We start from the raw sequence: 17,708 nt of genomic DNA, 5'->3' as shown, positions 1-17,708 counted from the left end.
TCAAGTGGCATGGTCTTCACACAAGACTAGCACCAATGAAACTTATTATTTCTTGCTCTTCTTTTATCATCAAGTTGCATGGTCTTCACACAAGACTAGCACCAATGAAACTTATTATTTCTTGCTCTTCTTTTATCATCAAGTTACATGGTCTTCACACAAGACTAGCACCAATGAAACTTATTATTTCTTGCTCTTCTTTTATCATCAAGTTGCATGGTCTTCACACAAGACTAGCACCAATGAAACTTATTATTTCTTGCTCTTCTTTTATCATCAAGTTACATGGTCTTCACACAAGACTAGCACCAATGAAACTTATTATTTCTTGCTCTTCTTTTATCATCAAGTTGCATGGTCTTCACACAAGACTAGCACCAATGAAACTTATTATTTCTTGCTCTTCTTTTATCATCAAGTTGCATGGTCTTCACACAAGACTAGCACCAATGAAACTTATTATTTCTTGCTCTTCTTTTATCATCAAGTTACATGGTCTTCACACAAGACTAGCACCAATGAAACTTATTATTTCTTGCTCTTCTTTTATCATCAAGTTGCATGGTCTTCACACAAGACTAGCACCAATGAAACTTATTATTTCTTGCTCTTCTTTTATCATCAAGTTGCATGGTCTTCACACAAGACTAGCACCAATGAAACTTATTATTTCTTGCTCTTCTTTTATCATCAAGTTACATGGTCTTCACACAAGACTAGCACCAATGAAACTTATTATTTCTTGCTCTTCTTTTATCATCAAGTTGCATGGTCTTCACACAAGACTAGCACCAATGAAACTTATTATTTCTTGCTCTTCTTTTATCATCAAGTTACATGGTCTTCACACAAGACTAGCACCAATGAAACTTATTATTTCTTGCTCTTCTTTTATCATCAAGTGGCATGGTCTTCACACAAGACTAGCACCAATGAAACTTATTATTTCTTGCTCTTCTTTTATCATCAAGTTGCATGGTCTTCACACAAGACTAGCACCAATGAAACTTATTATTTCTTGCTCTTCTTTTATCATCAAGTTACATGGTCTTCACACAAGACTAGCACCAATGAAACTTATTATTTCTTGCTCTTCTTTTATCATCAAGTTACATGGTCTTCACACAAGACTAGCACCAATGAAACTTATTATTTCTTGCTCTTCTTTTATCATCAAGTTGCATGGTCTTCACACAAGACTAGCACCAATGAAACTTATTATTTCTTGCTCTTCTTTTATCATCAAGTTACATGGTCTTCACACAAGACTAGCACCAATGAAACTTATTATTTCTTGCTCTTCTTTTATCATCAAGTGGCATGGTCTTCACACAAGACTAGCACCAATGAAACTTATTATTTCTTGCTCTTCTTTTATCATCAAGTTGCATGGTCTTCACACAAGACTAGCACCAATGAAACTTATTATTTCTTGCTCTTCTTTTATCATCAAGTTGCATGGTCTTCACACAAGACTAGCACCAATGAAACTTATTATTTCTTGCTCTTCTTTTATCATCAAGTTGCATGGTCTTCACACAAGACTAGCACCAATGAAACTTATTATTTCTTGCTCTTCTTTTATCATCAAGTTACATGGTCTTCACACAAGACTAGCACCAATGAAACTTATTATTTCTTGCTCTTCTTTTATCATCAAGTTGCATGGTCTTCACACAAGACTAGCACCAATGAAACTTATTATTTCTTGCTCTTCTTTTATCATCAAGTTACATGGTCTTCACACAAGACTAGCACCAATGAAACTTATTATTTCTTGCTCTTCTTTTATCATCAAGTTACATGGTCTTCACACAAGACTAGCACCAATGAAACTTATTATTTCTTGCTCTTCTTTTATCATCAAGTTACATGGTCTTCACACAAGACTAGCACCAATGAAACTTATTATTTCTTGCTCTTCTTTTATCATCAAGTTGCATGGTCTTCACACAAGACTAGCACCAATGAAACTTATTATTTCTTGCTCTTCTTTTATCATCAAGTTGCATGGTCTTCACACAAGACTAGCACCAATGAAACTTATTATTTCTTGCTCTTCTTTTATCATCAAGTTACATGGTCTTCACACAAGACTAGCACCAATGAAACTTATTATTTCTTGCTCTTCTTTTATCATCAAGTGGCATGGTCTTCACACAAGACTAGCACCAATGAAACTTATTATTTCTTGCTCTTCTTTTATCATCAAGTTGCATGGTCTTCACACAAGACTAGCACCAATGAAACTTATTATTTCTTGCTCTTCTTTTATCATCAAGTTACATGGTCTTCACACAAGACTAGCACCAATGAAACTTATTATTTCTTGCTCTTCTTTTATCATCAAGTTGCATGGTCTTCACACAAGACTAGCACCAATGAAACTTATTATTTCTTGCTCTTCTTTTATCATCAAGTTACATGGTCTTCACACAAGACTAGCACCAATGAAACTTATTACTTCTTGCTCTTCTTTTATCATCAAGTTGCATGGTCTTCACACAAGACTAGCACCAATGAAACTTATTATTTCTTGCTCTTCTTTTATCATCAAGTTGCATGGTCTTCACACAAGACTAGCACCAATGAAACTTATTATTTCTTGCTCTTCTTTTATCATCAAGTTGCATGGTCTTCACACAAGACTAGCACCAATGAAACTTATTATTTCTTGCTCTTCTTTTATCATCAAGTTGCATGGTCTTCACACAAGACTAGCACCAATGAAACTTATTATTTCTTGCTCTTCTTTTATCATCAAGTTGCATGGTCTTCACACAAGACTAGCACCAATGAAACTTATCATTTCTTGCTCTTCTTTTATCATCAAGTTGCATGGTCTTCACACAAGACTAGCACCAATGAAACTTATTACTTCTTGCTCTTCTTTTATCATCAAGTTGCATGGTCTTCACACAAGACTAGCACCAATGAAACTTATCATTTCTTGCTCTTCTTTTATCATCAAGTTGCATGGTCTTCACACAAGACTAGCACCAATGAAACTTATTACTTCTTGCTCTTCTTTTATCATCAAGTTGCATGGTCTTCACACAAGACTAGCACCAATGAAACTTATCATTTCTTGCTCTTCTTTTATCATCAAGTTGCATGGTCTTCACACAAGACTAGCACCAATGAAACTTATCATTTCTTGCTCTTCTTTTATCATCAAGTTGCATGGTCTTCACACAAGACTAGCACCAATGAAACTTATTACTTCTTGCTCTTCTTTTATCATCAAGTTGCATGGTCTTCACACAAGACTAGCACCAATGAAACTTATCATTTCTTGCTCTTCTTTTATCATCAAGTTGCATGGTCTTCACACAAGACTAGCACCAATGAAACTTATCATTTCTTGCTCTTCTTTTATCATCAAGTTGCATGGTCTTCACACAAGACTAGCACCAATGAAACTTATCATTTCTTGCTCTTCTTTTATCATCAAGTTGCATGGTCTTCACACAAGACTAGCACCAATGAAACTTATCATTTCTTGCTCTTCTTTTATCATCAAGTTGCATGGTCTTCACACAAGACTAGCACCAATGAAACTTATCATTTCTTGCTCTTCTTTTATCATCAAGTTGCATGGTCTTCACACAAGACTAGCACCAATGAAACTTATCATTTCTTGCTCTTCTTTTATCATCAAGTTGCATGGTCTTCACACAAGACTAGCACCAATGAAACTTATCATTTCTTGCTCTTCTTTTATCATCAAGTTGCATGGTCTTCACACAAGACTAGCACCAATGAAACTTATTACTTCTTGCTCTTCTTTTAACATCAAGTTGCATGGTCTTCACACAAGACTAGCACCAATGAAACTTATCATTTCTTGCTCTTCTTTTATCATCAAGTTGCATGGTCTTCACACAAGACTAGCACCAATGAAACTTATCATTTCTTGCTCTTCTTTTATCATCAAGTTGCATGGTCTTCACACAAGACTAGCACCAATGAAACTTATCATTTCTTGCTCTTCTTTTATCATCAAGTTGCATGGTCTTCACACAAGACTAGCACCAATGAAACTTATCATTTCTTGCTCTTCTTTTATCATCAAGTTGCATGGTCTTCACACAAGACTAGCACCAATGAAACTTATCATTTCTTGCTCTTCTTTTATCATCAAGTTGCATGGTCTTCACACAAGACTAGCACCAATGAAACTTATCATTTCTTGCTCTTCTTTTATCATCAAGTTGCATGGTCTTCACACAAGACTAGCACCAATGAAACTTATCATTTCTTGCTCTTCTTTTATCATCAAGTTGCATGGTCTTCACACAAGACTAGCACCAATGAAACTTATTACTTCTTGCTCTTCTTTTAACATCAAGTTGCATGGTCTTCACACAAGACTAGCACCAATGAAACTTATCATTTCTTGCTCTTCTTTTATCATCAAGTTGCATGGTCTTCACACAAGACTAGCACCAATGAAACTTATCATTTCTTGCTCTTCTTTTATCATCAAGTTGCATGGTCTTCACACAAGACTAGCACCAATGAAACTTATCATTTCTTGCTCTTCTTTTATCATCAAGTTGCATGGTCTTCACACAAGACTAGCACCAATGAAACTTATTACTTCTTGCTCTTCTTTTAACATCAAGTTGCATGGTCTTCACACAAGACTAGCACCAATGAAACTTATCATTTCTTGCTCTTCTTTTATCATCAAGTTACATGGTCTTCACACAAGACTAGCACCAATGAAACTTATTATTTCTTGCTCTTCTTTTATCATCAAGTTACATGGTCTTCACACAAGACTAGCACCAATGAAACTTATTATTTCTTGCTCTTCTTTTATCATCAAGTTGCATGGTCTTCACACAAGACTAGCACCAATGAAACTTATTACTTCTTTCTCTTCTTTTATCATCAAGTTGCATGGTCTTCACACAAGACTAGCACCAATGAAACTTATTACTTCTTGCTCTTCTTTTAACATCAAGTTGCATGGTCTTCACACAAGACTAGCACCAATGAAACTTATTATTTCTTGCTCTTCTTTTATCATCAAGTTACATGGTCTTCACACAAGACTAGCACCAATGAAACTTATTATTTCTTGCTCTTCTTTTATCATCAAGTTGCATGGTCTTCACACAAGACTAGCACCAATGAAACTTATTATTTCTTGCTCTTCTTTTATCATCAAGTTACATGGTCTTCACACAAGACTAGCACCAATGAAACTTATCATTTCTTGCTCTTCTTTTATCATCAAGTTGCATGGTCTTCACACAAGACTAGCACCAATGAAACTTATTACTTCTTTCTCTTCTTTTATCATCAAGTTGCATGGTCTTCACACAAGACTAGCACCAATGAAACTTATTATTTCTTGCTCTTCTTTTATCATCAAGTTGCATGGTCTTCACACAAGACTAGCACCAATGAAACTTATTACTTCTTTCTCTTCTTTTATCATCAAGTTGCATGGTCTTCACACAAGACTAGCACCAATGAAACTTATCATTTCTTGCTCTTCTTTTATCATCAAGTTGCATGGTCTTCACACAAGACTAGCACCAATGAAACTTATCATTTCTTGCTCTTCTTTTATCATCAAGTTGCATGGTCTTCACACAAGACTAGCACCAATGAAACTTATTATTTCTTGCTCTTCTTTTATCATCAAGTTGCATGGTCTTCACACAAGACTAGCACCAATGAAACTTATCATTTCTTGCTCTTCTTTTATCATCAAGTTACATGGTCTTCACACAAGACTAGCACCAATGAAACTTATTACTTCTTGCTCTTCTTTTATCATCAAGTTGCATGGTCTTCACACAAGACTAGCACCAATGAAACTTATTATTTCTTGCTCTTCTTTTATCATCAAGTTGCATGGTCTTCACACAAGACTAGCACCAATGAAACTTATTATTTCTTGCTCTTCTTTTATCATCAAGTTGCATGGTCTTCACACAAGACTAGCACCAATGAAACTTATTATTTCTTGCTCTTCTTTTATCATCAAGTTGCATGGTCTTCACACAAGACTAGCACCAATGAAACTTATTATTTCTTGCTCTTCTTTTATCATCAAGTTACATGGTCTTCACACAAGACTAGCACCAATGAAACTTATTATTTCTTGCTCTTCTTTTATCATCAAGTTGCATGGTCTTCACACAAGACTAGCACCAATGAAACTTATCATTTCTTGCTCTTCTTTTATCATCAAGTTGCATGGTCTTCACACAAGACTAGCACCAATGAAACTTATTATTTCTTGCTCTTCTTTTATCATCAAGTTGCATGGTCTTCACACAAGACTAGCACCAATGAAACTTATTATTTCTTGCTCTTCTTTTATCATCAAGTTGCATGGTCTTCACACAAGACTAGCACCAATGAAACTTATTATTTCTTGCTCTTCTTTTATCATCAAGTGGCATGGTCTTCACACAAGACTAGCACCAATGAAACTTATTACTTCTTGCTCTTCTTTTATCATCAAGTTACATGGTCTTCACACAAGACTAGCACCAATGAAACTTATTACTTCTTTCTCTTCTGAGTGAGAGGAGCCCTCTGTACACAAGTCATATGAAGGGAGTCTAGGCTGCATATTCAGACCAGTTTCCTCTAGTGAAGGGTTTGCACCGCAAACTAATCTGCCGGTGCTTTGCCTTTAATCCTGTTATTAAAGGGGAAGTTCATCCTTAAGAAACATTTGATGTAAATATACCAGAAAAAATATGAAGAAAATATTGGTTAAGGTTTGAGAAAATTCCATCAAATATTGAGAAAGTTATTAGAATTTTAACTTTCTGATTTGTGACATCAAATAATGAGCAGCTGCTCCATATTTTATCGAATATAAAATGCAGTAATTCATATTTTTGAATGGTTCTTGGTAACCAATAAAAAAATTATTTCAGTAGCAGGGGTGAAATAGTTTTTTGATATACTGAAAGTAAGAAAAAAATAATTTTCGATTTTCTATAATTGTTTGATGTAGATGTAAAGGCCTACATTGAAAAGGGAATAAAATCGCTTCAATCAGAGAAAGGGTGACTTTTCAATCTTGGATTTATAATGAAAAGGGTAAATATTGCACCCTATCATAAAATAAAATAGTTGAGGCATTATTAAGAGAATTGATGACATGAAAGATACTTGTTTAGGAGGATGTTTAAAGGTCAAGTCCACCCCAGAAAATTGTTGATTTGAATCGATAGAGAAAAAAAAAAGTTTCGCTTATTTTTCACAAAACAAGTTATATGCACAACTCAGTGATATGCAAATGAGAGAGTCGATGATGTCCCTCACTATTTCTTATGTTTTTGATTGTTTAAATTATAAATTATTTCAATTTTTATAGATTTGACAATAAGGACCAACTTGACTTAACCATAAACTTGAAATAATGGTAATTCTACATGTTCAGGGAGGAATAGAATTTTGTCTCACAAGACAATGAGGAGAAAATTTAAATTTGTCATATTTCATATAAAAAATATAAAAGAAATAGTGAGTGGATGACGTCATAGTCTCCTCATTTGCATACCAACCAGGATGTGCATATAACTGTTTTGTGAAATTAAGCGAAACTTTAAAATGTCACAACTTTCTTATTTTTCATCCAAGTTTGATGCAGTTTTCAGTGTTATGCTTGTTGGAATTTTTCTCTTTTTATTCAAATCAAGTTTTATTGGGGTGAACTTGTCCTTTAAGGTGTTCTGACATAGGGAGATGATTACTTGTTTCAGGGTCCATTTTGAAAGTCCAGCATGTACTAACGTGGTGCCCACCAACTAAATGACAGTGCCCCTTCCCCACCCCTCCCACCTCCATGGACACTTTAAAACTTATTCGTTTATAAGCTATTTTGGGGGATAATTCATCAGGAGCCTCGGTTGATCAGTTTAAAATTGATTACATAATTGTGCTATTGATGAAAATCTCTCATCTCAGTGCCCTGTCTTACAAAGAGTTGCGATTCTTCCAATCACCCTCAACCATGGAAAGCCAGCAACGCCCGCATTTAAAATGGATGTTAGTTCAAAATGTTTTCTAGATATCGTGTATATATTCATGAATTCATTGTTTTCTTGACAATTGGTGTATTCGCCTTTGTATACCAAGGACATTTTGCAAATTTCCTGTAGAAAAAAATTTATGACACTGATGGATTTCCATAGAGTTATGATTGATTGGATCAATCGTAACTCTTTGTAGAACGGGGCCCTGATTAATAGCTGAATTATTACTTGCCCAATCTGTGCCCTGTTTCACGAAACGCAATAAATTGTACAATTGATTGTAATAGTTCAAAAATACAATCGATTGTAAATAATAAATATTGATTGCAACTTTTATGTTTTAGTTTCCCTTGTTGAATAAAATGTTCATTAATTGTTCAAATTATCAGTTGAATAATTAATTGTATAAGCAGACTTTTACTGAAATGATTGATTTAACTTAAATTCACCTATTGATAATAGTTTGATCCTAGCGTGCAGCAACGAACACCGTTTGACTGTAAAGTGAGACTGCCGAAGTAGGGTTAAGAACACTCTATTGAGCGATATCATGTGATTGCGATCAAATTTACGACCTTTTTGATATCATGTTACGTTCTCAAAAACGCTCAGTCGGTAGAACTACCAGTGAATGCGTGTAATCTCATGACTTCTAGCCATGGAGTTTGGATGCATTTGCTAAGTAGGAGTCTTGTATGAAGGGGTGTGTTTATACTCAGTTTTTATGACTTGGAATATGCGTTTTAAAACGTTAAGTTCAAAATGCATAGTCTGGTATGAGAGGTGCAGTTTTTACTCTGCTGTTTTTTACCCAGCATATGCATTTTGAATGGTGTGTTAAGTTCAAAATACATTTTCTGGTGTGAGAGGGTGTGTTAATATTCAGCTGTTTTGACTTAGAATTTGTGTTTTATGAGGTGTTTAGTTCAAAATACCTGGTCCGCTGTAAGATGGTGTGTTTATACACAGTGTTTTGACCCAGAATATGCAATTTGAAACGTGTTTAGCAGTTTAGCTCAAAACGCATTGTCAAGTATGAGTTGGTGTGTTCATACTCTGCATTTTGATCTATAATATGCATCTTATGAACATGTGTAGTTTTAAATACATTGTCTGGTATGAGAGAGTGTGTTTATACTTGGCTGTTTTTATCAAGAGTATGCATTTTGGGACGTGTTTAGTTAATAATACAAATTCTGGTATGAGAGGGTGTGTTAATACTCGGCTGTTTTGACCCAGCATAGCATTTTATACTGCTTTCACATCAAGGTACGATCGCAGAGACCGTACCCAGCGACCAATGAAATGACAGTGTTGAAGCATTTCATCGTATTCAGCGACCGATCTTTTTGGTCACAAACGATCGATCGCTGAGTACGACCTGAGAGGTACATCAGCGACCGATCGTGACCAATGCAAGCTGGATGTGAAAGCACATCGTACTCAGCGATCGATCAAAATGCCCTATTCATGCTTTGTGACTTCAATGCGCATAGCGTAAAATATGCGCAGATCATGATGCGCACAAACTTACCGCGACCGATCGCTCTGGGCCTGACCAAATTTTGACGACAGTGTGAAACCACGTCTGATCAATCACTGGGTACGGTCTCTGCAACCATACCCAGCGACCGTACCTTGGTGTGAAAGTGGTATTAGATAATTATAAGAATAATGATGTTGATATTAATAGCAATGATAATGATAGTAATAATATAGGTATATTTACCGAGGGAAGCCACTTCAGTTCTGAAAGCTGTTCTCCCAACGGGCCCTGCTATTACTATTATGATAATGATAATAGTAATAATGATGATAATGATAGTTATGATAATAATGGTAATAATAATGATGATAATAATAGTAATATTGATAATAATAATGATAGTGTTTTTAAAAATAGTGAGAAAATATTTGTAGATTATATCTGTGAAATCAATGAAGAACCAATTTTGTGATAACGTATTCTTTTAAGCTCATTGAGCTCATATCTTGTGAAGATGTGAAACGAGCCAGTTTGAACTGGTTTAGAGTGGATTGTACTGGATCAGTCTTGAATTTACTCAGAATATTTTGCTAGCATTTACCAGTGGATTCAGTGATTTTAATTGTTATCAGACCATATCAGATCATATGCAAAATTTGAATATTTTTTATGATATGTACATAGAGTGAGAAAGATACTTGGCCCAACTGAGATTTTACGACCTTCTGGAGATTGTTTCATAGTCAGTCATGCATGCAATGATCCATATGGAAATGGAGAATCAAAATGTGCGGGGAGAATAACTCTATCAAGACCTATTGATAAATCACAATTAAATGTTTATACTTCAGACAAGACAACTTCAAACTGATGGGACATTTTTTCTGACTCACTCTGTAGTAATTATAATTCATTTTAAACCCTTTTTCCACTTTGCTTGTTGTACCTCAGATACTACATATTATTATCACCCTGGCTTTATTCTGACCACCACCTTAATAATAATAATAATATAGGTATATTTACCCAGGGAAGCCACTTAAGTTCTGAAAACTGTTCTCCCAGCGGGCCCTGCTATTATCATTATCCGGCTTTAGCTGGGCTGCCTCGGCGCTCAAAGCATTCAAGGAATTTCTTCCTACCGGGTACCCATTTACCTCACCTGGGTTGAGTGCAGCACAGTGTGGATAAATTTCTTGCTGAAGGAAATTACGCCATGGCTGGGATTCGAACCCACGACCCTCTGTTTCAAAGTCAGAGGACTAATCCACTGGGCCACAACGCTCCACACCTTGGTACCTTGCTCGTGAATTAGATTAATTTCATAAATCATAATGATTTGTTTTCTCCGTCGCCTATGTACAAGAGACCTTGGGTGTGTTTCACAAAAATTTAAGTATGACTTAGAGTCGCACTTAAATTTTGATGCATACATGATATGCAACTCGCAATCTTATTGATTAAAACGCAATAGTGCATGTCCTTTTGACATGATCTGACCAATGCGGTCATGCCTCTTAATAACGCACGCAACTCGATATTTAAGTGCGACTCTAAGTCATACTTAAGTCTTTGTGAAACACCCCCCTGAACAGGGGAGCATTTCATCAACATATTTGATTTGATTTAATGTTTTCTTTTGCATACATTCATATAATTTGTAGAAAACATTTTTCATTTTGTCTGACAACTTTCCTAGATTTTGATTGGCCGAGAAGCACTGTTACTATAGTAACTGTCAGATAAACATAGAGTTGTCAGATAAAATGTCTGACAAGTCCTTTCATGAAATGCTCTCTCTATGACTACAATACATAAGGAGAGAAAGATTCAAGGAGTGTATAAAAATAATAGTTGTCATTATTGTTCCTCCAGAATTCCACGAGCAAAGAGTTTTTGAAACACCCAGGTCGATCGAATGCTGCAAAATGTGGATGGTTAAGTTACAGAATGACATGGAAGCCCTGACTTGGATTTGAACCCATGTCCCTGTGATTGAGAGGTGAGAATCGGAACCACTACACCATGATGCTTTATTAATGTCTGCATAAAATAATTAACTAAAAAAAAAATCTCAATAATAATGAATCACAACATTAATGTCAATCACAAGTATGGTTATTTTAAAGTTAGAGATGAAATTAATGATATGAGCTAAACTTTTTTCATTGTTTTTTTTTAATGGTAATTTTGCATGTCCCAGATTACCACTTGTGGATACTTGCCATTGCTGCACGTGAAAAAAACAACAACACCAAAATCATGAAAATAATGACTTGTGAATTTGTTAGCTGAGTGAAAAGTGTGAAAAATAGCTGCACCCCAAAATCAATTAGAATTCAACTCAGTTCAATTCATTTCAATCGCATTCAATACATTTTATTTAAATCACATTCAAATTCAAATTTGAATTCAATTTCTAATGAATTTGAATTTAAAAGTCAATATTAATTTCAATTTCAATTTCAAAATTGAATTCAAATTCAATTCCAAATCTAAATTAAAAAAAAAAAAAAAGCTGTACTCCATAATGAATTAGAAGTTTATTTCAATTCAGTTGAATTACAATTCAAATTCAATCGAAGTTCAAATCTAAATTTCAAATTCAAATTCGTTTCAATTCTATTTTATTCACTTGCAGCAAGTGAAGCCCAATGAAGCTGATTGATCAAGACAACGGTGCTGACTTTGATGGTCGAATATATTGTGCTTATTTTAAAGGTAAGAGAGAGAAGGAGGGTTATTGGAAGGTGAATGGAAGGTGAATAATACACTTGAAGCTTAATGAAACTATGATGAGGCAATTAGCTGAGAAAGAGAGAGGATCAGAGGGAGAGAATGGGAAAGAGACAGATAAGGTGGATAGATATATAGACAGCTGGATAGATAGATGGATGGATGGATAGATAGCTGGATAGATAGATGGATAGATAGCTGGATAGATAGATAGATAGATAGATGGATAGATAGATGGATAGATAGATAGATAGATAGATAGATAGATAGATAGATAGATAGATGGATGGATAGATGGATAGATATATAGATAGCTGGATAGATAGATAGATAGCTGGATAAATAGATAGATAGCTGGATAGATAGATAGATGGATGGATGGATAGATAGATAGATAGATAGCTGGATAGTTAGATAGATAGCTGGATTAATAGATAGATAGACAGATGGACAAATTGATAGATCAATAGATATAAAGAAAGATAGGTAGTTAGACAGATGGACAAATTGATAGATCTATAGATAGTAAGAAAGATTGATAGATAGAAAGATAGATAGATGGATAGATGTATAGATAGATAGATGGATAAAAGAGGATCAGAGGGAGAGAATGGGAAAGAGACAGATAAGGTGGATAGATAGACAGACAGCTGGATAGATAGATGGATGGATGGATAGATAGCTGGATAGATAGATGGATAGATAGCTGGATAGATAGATAGATAGATAGCTGGATAGATAGATGGATAGATAGATAGATAGATGGATAGAAAGATAGATAGATAGAAAGATAGATAGAAAGAAAGATAGATAGATAGACAGATGGACAAATTGATAGATCTAAGAAAGCTAGGAAGATAGATAGATATCTCAAGAACTCGAGCTTTGATTTTATCATGTCTCTTCAACAATATTTGTGCAATGTCGCCCTCTATGTTTTGCAGTTGGTAAGTTCCTTTGCCATCTGACATTCATGAAATGAAAATATAGTATATTTGTGTTTGAATAGCCTGTATTTAGTGAAATAATATTACCATAAGAGGAACTAATGTAACTCTGGGAAAACATTTCATGAAACAGGTAGTCGGTGACTTTCACTGACCGGCTAAAAGCTACTGAAATCCTTGCAACTGATTGGCTCGGAGCAAATTTTTCAATGAAAATCACTTTATTTCAGGAAACACTCTGGCTGATAAAAAGGGTCAAATCATTTTCTCAAATATTTCCTTTATGTAACCATCCTATAAGGATGCTGCATTGGTGATATTAAAAAAAAATTCATCGTGAGAATGGTGATCAATTGCGATTCTTGTTTTTTATTATGTATACTGGGCCTTATAGCAGTGCATTAAAACTTATATTTTGGTCCAATTCGCCTGTGCAATATCAGAGCATAGTGAATGATATGCCAAAACTCGGCAAAATCCCAATAGACTTGTGTACTTAACTTTCCATGCATTATTATACAAATAATGAATGTTGATGAGTGCAATGGACAGAATACTTCATAAGGTGACAGATGAAATGATCCATCCAACGAGGCGTAGCCGAGTTGAATGGATCATTATTTCATCTTTCACCGAATGAAGTATACTGTCCATTGCACGAATGAAAAAACATTCATTATTTGGTTTATATGACAACTAAAAAATGATTTCCCCCCCCCCCCCCATATGAAATACATGAATTTCGATGCAAAGCATGCTCATGCAGTGCGAGTTCGGTCTGTTGCAGTGATTGTTACGTCATTACAACATGCGCACTGCTGGTGCATGAGCTGCATGCAAAGAGCTGCAGTCTTGGTGCGCGAGTGCAATGGACAAAATCGTATGGATCCAAAATTGCACGATGAATGGATACAAAATTGCACGGTTGATGACGTCATTGCAAAATGGGCTGAATGAACGATATCAAACAACCAGTCAAATCGCAAGGATCTATCTAGGTGTCATATAATGAACCATATTGCACGGTCTGGTGAATAATGGACATTAGTTGGATGGGCATTTCTTCTTGGGATAATAGAAATATTCCACATGTTAGGGAAAATATTGCAGTCTTCATTGACTAGTGCGATGTTGGCCCGGACTCGTGAAATATTTTTGATATCCCATTCTGTGCCATTCAATATGATATAAATATAGACTGGAACTATACACAGGCTTTATATCGGGATAGCATTACCATGTCAATGACCACCAGCAAAGGCTTCATGCTTCATTAACACGCCTCTTTCCAAGAAAGTATTCTAATCAAACTAGATCATGATGCAAAGTCTGCCTTGTTTCAATACCACATAAGGTGGTTTCAAACCGCCTCGATCACAAGAATCCCCGTTAAATTACGAGAACATTTTTAGGCTAAAAAATACCCATTAATTATTCCTGCATTCACACCGCCCCGAAACATACCCTTCGGGATAAATTCCTGAAGTTAGGAGCATGCGCAGTATGGTCAAATAAGCAGGCAAGGCGTGAGATTAAAAACCACTAGCCCAGCAGCCACCCACGGCGCCCGCGCCCAACGACACGCTGGGCTAAAAGTTCCCGTAAATTGCTTTCACATTGCCAAAATACCTGCGACCTTGGAAAAATCCCCGCGAAAGTTCTCGTAATTTCGCCAAGTACCTACTATTTAGCGGGTATTTTCTTTCGGAGAAATTACGCGTAGTTTGCTTTCACATTACCAAAATACCTGGTATTTTCTGATCGGGGTAAATTTCCCGATCAGAGAATACCTGGAACTGACGAACTTCGAGGCGGTCTGAAACCACCTAATGTCTGATTTTGAGCCTATTATCTTGGTTATTAGTTGGCTTAATACCCTTTAATCTTAGATTGTTTCCTGTGTAAAATTCTTGATGGGGTGGTGGATTCAATTACGGAGGCCATCAAACTTTTTAGTCTCAAGTTCAGAGTGCATAAGAACATGTACATATTTATAGCTTAAAGTTAAATGAAAGTAGCTGCAGTAAATCACTGATTTCATGAGAAAGTCTGTAAAACCATAGAGCTATTAATAGCTCCATGGTAAAACCAAGGTTAAGTATTACTATATCATCGTGGATCTAGATCTGGTACAGTTACATAAACTGAACTTTGTGAAATCATAAATCTAAGCTGAAAACCGATCACACTGAAGATCGCCAACACAGATACGCACACGTGGGACAGTGTATGTTATTATCTGGAATAAAGACCCGACGGAAGTGCCCGAATCCGCGCTTATTTTGCCTATTTCTCAGCAATCACACAATTTCTTCCAGAATCCTTTGGCACATATTTTTTATTCATACAAACAGACACTTTGGTGGTCATTATATTGGATTCTGTAAAAAGTCATTTTGAGATCATGACCACAACTGGCATTTATCTTTAAATGGGGTGTTGCACGAAACTTGCGATCAATTGCAAATCAATTTGGGGTCCCCAAATCGATTGTATGTCTTGAGATTGATTGTAAATATGTGATTTATTGCAAATTGTAATTGATTGTTTATCTGCTTCTTGCAACAAAGATTGTAAATCTGATATGCTTTGCCTTAATATACCTTTATTATTATTATTATTGTTATTACTATTATTATACAGATATTGCCTACCTAGAGTTTGAATATAACATTTCCTCTCCCCGACGGAGTTATATTTTTCCCAAGGGATCATATTTTGCCCGAAGCGCGCAGCGCTGAGGGAAAATATTATCCCGAGGGAAAAATATAGCTTCGGAGGGGAGTTGAAATGTTATTTATTAAAACGATAGACCAGGCAATATCTGTTATATTATATAGTCTATGTGGATTCGCCATCAGAAATTGCATTCATCATCTGGCTCAAACCCGAAATTCTTGCTACAGCTCTGATCCATCTACGTCATAATATATTTTGTTTTAAATACATCAAGCGCGTTCTTCATGCAATCGACGTGTTAACATTAGCGCGTACATTAAATAAACTACCTTGTTACGCAACTTGTATGCAGCGAGTGACGTCACCTTAGTGAATATAACGCCGCAATTGAAAATACAACGCAGTATATTCCCTGAGGTGACGTCAAAACCTAGAATATAACAAATGCGATCCTCGCAGCTATGGTCACGTGATGGCGTATTGACCTATCACTGATTCGAATCTACATAACCTATGTAATATTAATTTATATGTCACTATAAAATTGCAACAGAAATTTGTGATTGATTGCAAATATTATTTTGCAACACCACATAGACTTTCTTGTGTATTGTTGGAAAAGGTTGAACAGGTATTTTAGTGTTGGTTAAAAAAAATTGATGTGTAGAGTTGATTAAATGTAGCAAAGACAATTCCTTTTTACTGAATATTTTACCCAATGTTGGGTAATTGTTTGGCTATGTTGAGCTGTATGAACATGTATGGTGTTCTGAGAATTTGTGTTAAAAACCCAGCTTATTATATTAGGCCCCTTGGAGAGGAACTGGAGCCATATGTCCCCTGGTTGCTTACGAACGAACTTTCATACTTTCTCTTATATATTTTGTATTTCATTGAGAAATAAAAAAATGAAGAAATCAAAATGTGACAGTTCATCCCCATAATCATATATTTTATTTTGACATTTTAATTCATTAAGCATTTATTTAATTTATTTATTCATTCATTCATTCATCCATTTGTTCATTCGTTCGTTTGTTCGTTCGTTCATTCATTCACTCATTCATTTATTCACTCATTCATTTATTTATTTCATTAATTCATTCCCTCATTCATTTATTTATTTCATTAATTAATTAATTAATTCATTTTTGTCTCACCTGCATAGCAGAGTGAGACTATAGGCGCCGCTTTTCCGACGGCGACGGCGACGGCGGCGGCGGCGGCGGCGGTGGCGGCGACGGCGGCGGCGGCGGCGACGGCGACGGCGGCGTCAACACCAAATCTTAACCTGAGGTTAAGTTTTTGAAATGACAGCATAACTTAGAAAGTATATGGACCTAGTTCATGAAACTTGGCCATAAGGTTAATCAAGTATTACTGAACATCCTGCCTGAGTTTTATGTCACATGACCAAGGTCAAAGGTCATTTAGGGTCAATGAACTTAGACCATGTTGGGGGAATCAACATCAAAATCTTAACCTAAGGTTAAGTTTTTGAAATGTCATCATAACTTAGAAAATATATGGACCTAGTTCATGAAACTTATACATAAGGTTACTCAAGTATCACTGAACATCCTGCTTGAGTTTCACATCACATGACCAAGGTCAAAGGTCATTTAGGGTCAATGAACTTTGGCCGAATTTGGGGTATCTGTTGAATTACCATCATAACTTTGAAAGTTTATGGATCTGATTCATGAAACTTGGACATAATAGTAATCAAGTATTACTGAACATCCTGTGCAAGTTTCAGGTCACATGATCAAGGTCAAAGGTCATTTAGGGTCAATGAACTTTGGCCAAATTGGGGTATTTGTTGAATTACCGTCAGCCATA

This window comes from Lytechinus pictus, unplaced genomic scaffold (genome assembly GCF_037042905.1).
Source record: "Lytechinus pictus isolate F3 Inbred unplaced genomic scaffold, Lp3.0 scaffold_20, whole genome shotgun sequence".
Classification (NCBI taxonomy): Eukaryota; Metazoa; Echinodermata; class Echinoidea; order Temnopleuroida; family Toxopneustidae; genus Lytechinus; species Lytechinus pictus.
Note: the sequence above shows the minus strand (reverse complement) of the source record.